We start from the raw sequence: 4,866 nt of genomic DNA, 5'->3' as shown, positions 1-4,866 counted from the left end.
TTAGAGGGCTCGGATGTCATTTCCGGTGATTCGGTTAGCTTCGGGGGATGATTTGTGACTTAGGAGCGTGATCGGAAGTAATTTTGGATTTCTGGTGTAGAATTAGGCTTGAATTGGCGAAATTAGTATTTTGGCGAATTCCGGTTGATAGGTGAGATTTTGATCCGAGGGTCGGAATGGAATTCCGAGAGTTGCTGTAGCTTCGTTAGGTTATTTGGGATGTGTGCGCAAAATTTCAGGTCATTCGGAGGTGTTTTGGTCGGGTTTTTGATCGAATGCGTAATTCGGAAGTTTTAGAAGAACTTAGGCTTGAATCCGATGTAATTTGATGGTTTTGGTGTTGTTTGTGGCGTTTTGATGATAGGAGCAAGTTTGAATGATGTTTTAGGATGGGTTGGCATTTTTGGTTGAGGACCCGGGGGCCTCGGGGTGATTTCGGATGGCCATCGGGGTGAATTTTGGACTTTGTTGCATTTCTGAAGTTGCTGGTTTCTGGTATTTCCGTATCTGCGGAAAAGGGGCCGCAGATGCCGTTCCGCGGATGCGAAAAAGGGGATCGCAGAAGCGGACATGGGCCATTGGGATTTTCCGTAGAAGCGGTCAGGTGTTCGCAGAAGCGGTGTCCGCAAAAGCGGATTTAGACCGCAGAAGCGGTCCTGAGAAAAATGGTAAAACTCCGCAGAAGCGGAGGAATTCCGCAGAAGCGGTAACCACAGAAGCGGTAAAAGGATCACAGAAGCGAAAAGAGCTGGGCAGAAGGGTTTTAAAGTTTCATTATGTTCCGCGAGCTAAGGCATTTTTCCTCCATTTTTGAACATCCTTGAGAGCTTTTGGACGAGAATTGAAGGGGATTTCGAATGGGATTGATTGGAGGGAGTTCTATGACCTAAATACATGATTTAATGGTAGAATCAACCTAGAAATTCATGAAAATTTATCAAAAAGGGGGAAGAACTAGGGCTTGAGTTTTGGTATTTCAAATTGGATTTTGATGGGTCATTTGAGCTCGGATTTGGGAGTTCTTGATATGTATAGACTCGTGGCGAGATAAGGAATCCGTTGATGTTAAATTTTCTGATTTTCGAGAAGTGGGCCCGGGGCTCGGGTTTTGCAAATTCCGTGATTTTCGATGCTTTTCGATTCTTTTCGATTAGGTTATGTTCCCTTAGCCTATTGTGATGTATTCGTTGTGGTTTTGATCAGATTCGACGTGCGAGGAGGCCGATTTGAGAGGCAAGGGCATAGCGAGCTAGGATTTTGGCCGGCTTGGGGTGAGTAATGATAGTAAATGATATCCTGAGGGTTTGAAACCCCGGATTTGCACAACGTAGTGCTATATTGAGGTGAAACACGCGCTTCATGACAGGCGCGGGGGTGTTTACTACTGGGGATTGTGACTTGGTCCGTCCCGATCGATATTTTTACCGCGTATTTGACTGAGATGTATTTGTTATCAACATGATTTGGGCTTATTGCCACATTTTGGGCTTCATGCCGACTACTTGAATCCTTCGTGGACTTTTATCACTGTTTCCTCACTATTTGATATACTACTTGAACTCAGTCCTGTTGATTATACTGTTTTACAAACTCAACTGCTTTAATTGAACTTTGAGACTTAAATGATATTTCCACTGTTTGTTTGGGCTGAGAACTACTATTTTATTGATGCCCGAGGGGCTTATGTTGATTTTTGGACTGAGTGAGGCCGAGGGCCATATGTGAGGATATGTTGAGTGATGTGAGAAGGCTTTGAGGCCTTGAGTGATGTGAGAAGGCTTTCAGGCCTTGAGTGTGATGTGAGAAGGCTTTCAGGCCTTGAGTGTGATGTGAGGAGGCTTTCAGGCCTTATGTTGATATAGCGCTTGGGCCGTAAGGGGCCCCTCCGGAGTCTGCACACCCATAGTGAGCGCGGGTACCCATGTGATTTGAGTGAGCCCGAGGGGCTGATATTGTGCTGAGTGACTGATACTGAGCCCGGGGGGCTGATACTGTTCTGAGCGATTGATACTGGGCCGAGGGGCAGATTTCTACTCACTATTTACTTGTTGTTTTATTTGATTTACCTGTTTTTAGAAGGAGATTTCATTTGACTTTTACTGTTTTATTGCTTTAAGTGATTTACTGCCTGATATAAAATTGCCTTGTGCACTTTTGTGTTTTCATGCCTTCAGTTATTATTTATTATTATTATTACTCACTGGGTCGGAGTACTCACATTACTCCCTGCACCGTGCGTGCAGATTCAGGCATAGCAGAGTCCGCACCTGAGCACTGACATTCTTCCTAGACCAGGCAGCGAGTTGGAGCTTCGAGGTAGCTGTTGACGTCCGCAGCCCCTTGACTCCCCTATTTTATGTTATTTCCGTTCCTTCAGTCTATTGTATCAGATATTCTATTTCGTAGACCCATAGCAACTCTGTAGTAGCTCATGACTTGTGACACCCCGGTTTGGGCTGTGTCGGGATGGTTTCCTTGTTATTATCGTTGTTTCCGTGTTTATGGTTATCTTAAACATGTGTTAAAATTGTTAATATTAATTAATTGCTTTAGAAGAGGTGTTTGCGTTATTCAGGCTGGCCTTGTCTTCACGAGAGGTGCCATCACCGCCGGGTTTGAGAATTGGGTCGTGACAAGTTGGTATCAGAGCCTAGGTTACTAGGTCTCACGAGTCATGAGCTGGCTTAGTAGAGTCTCTCGGATCGGTATGGAGACGTCTGTACTTATCCTCGAGAGGCTGCAGAACCTTTAGGAAAACTCCACATTCTTGAAATTCTGTCGTCCGAACTTGTTGATCCGAGTACTAAACTTCTCTTTATTCTATTCTTTCACAGATGGTGAGGACACGAGCTACCGGACGTGGCGGACGACCACCAGTGCCACCTACTGAGACCACCAGAGGCCGTGGACGCGGTCGTGGTCGTGGCAGAGGCAGAGTAGCGAGGGCAGCATCTGTTGATCCGCCAGCTGCCGCAGCTCCGGATCAGACTCCAGCAGTACCAGCTCAGGCACCGGTTGTACCCATCGTGATTCCTGGCCTTCAGGAGACTTTGGCTCAGATTTTGACAGTTTGCACGGGCCTGGCTCAGGTGGTATCAGCCACCACAGCAGCAGCAGCTACCTCACAGGCCGGGGGAGGCAATCAGACCCCCGCTGCTCGCACACCTGAGCAGGTAGTGCAGGGATTACAGACTCCAGAGGCACCTCCGGCCCAGCCAGTTGCACCAGTGCAGGAGTTCAGGGTTCCAGCTATGCCCGAGGACGAGCAGCGCCGTCTCGAGAGGTTTGGTAGACTCCAGCCTCCGACATTTAGTGGTGCCAAGGGCGAGGATGCCCAGGGCTTTCTCGACAGATGCCAGCGGATGCTCCGTACAGCAGGGATTCTTGAGTCCAGTGGTGTGGCTTTTACTACTTTTCAGTTTACTAGGGCTACCTTCACTTGGTGGGAGGCGTATGAGATGCGTAGGCCGGCTGGTGCAACACTTTTGACTTGGCAGGAGTTCTCCACTCTCTTTTTGGAGATGTATGTACCGCAGTCCCGCAGAGAGGAGTTGCACAGGCAGTTTGAGTGGCTACGGCAGGGAGATATGATTGTGTCTCAGTATGAGATGAGGTTTTCAGAGTTGGCTCGTCATGCCGTCTGGATGGTTCCGTCGGATCGTGAGCGGATTAGGAGATTTGTTGATGGCCTTAACTACCATCTTCGTGTTCTTATGACTAGAGAGAGAGTATTGGGTGCTTCATTCGAGGAGGTGGTTGACATAGCTCGAGAGATTGCGGCGGTTCGCCGTCAGGATCGAGAGGAGAGGGAGGCCAAGAGGCCCCGAGGTTCTGGCAGTTTCAGTGGCGCTCCTTCGAGGGGCCAGTTCCAGCATGGTAGGGGTCGTTCTTTCAGGCCCGCTCAGTCGGCTCGTCCCGAGTATCATGGTGCATCTTCAGGTCGTGGGTATCACGGTTCTCAGCAGAGTCAGCCTTCACTCAGCGCTCTTCCAGCATAGAGTTCATCTCGTGCCCCGTCTGCTCAGGGTTCTTCTAGGCCGAGTGCGTCAGCTAGTCACTCCGACGCGAGGGGTTCACTTCAGTCCCATTCTCCAGCACCTGGGGGTTGTTATGAGTGCGGAGAGTTTGGACATATATGGAGGTAGTGTCCTCGTCGTGCTGCTAGCTCATCTCAGTAGAGGGGTCAACCCTCGTCTTCTGGTCCGGTTTCTTCAGCACCCGCCCCGACAGCTAGGGGTGAGGGTCAGGCAGCCAGGGGTCGCCCCATAGGTGGAGGTCGGTCAGGCGGTGGTCAGGCTTGTTTTTATGCTCTTCAGGGCAGGGTAGAGGCCATTGCTTCAGATGCTGTCATTACAGGTATTATTTTAATCTGCCACAGAAATGCCTCAGTCTTATTTGATCCCGGTTCCACCTATTCTTATGTGTCCTCATATTTTGCTCATCATTTGGGTACGTCCCGAGGGTGTCTTGCCTTACCTGTTCATGTATCTACCCCGGTGGGCGATACTATTGTTGTAGACCATGTATACTGGTCATGTTTGGTGACTATTGGGGGTCAGGAGACCCGAGTTGATCTATTGCTGTTGAGCATGGTGGATTTTGATGTCATTTTGGGCATGGACTGGTTATCTCCGTGTCACGCTATTCTAGATTGTCATGCTAAGACAGTCACTTTGGCTATACCGGGTGTACCGAGGATCGAGTGGCGTGGTGTGACTGATCATGTTTCTAGTAGGGTGATTTCATTCTTAAAGGCCCAGCGTATGGTTGGGAAGGGTTGCCTTTCATATTTGGCGTTCGTGAGGGATGTTGGAGCCGAGACTCCTAGCATTGATTCTGTTCCAATTATGAGGGAGTTTCCCGATG

The sequence above is a fragment of the Nicotiana attenuata genome, unplaced genomic scaffold (assembly GCF_001879085.1).
Source record: "Nicotiana attenuata strain UT unplaced genomic scaffold, NIATTr2, whole genome shotgun sequence".
Lineage (NCBI taxonomy): Eukaryota > Viridiplantae > Streptophyta > Magnoliopsida > Solanales > Solanaceae > Nicotiana > Nicotiana attenuata.
The sequence above is the reverse complement of the archived record's forward strand: the minus strand, read 5'-3'. Positions refer to the sequence as shown.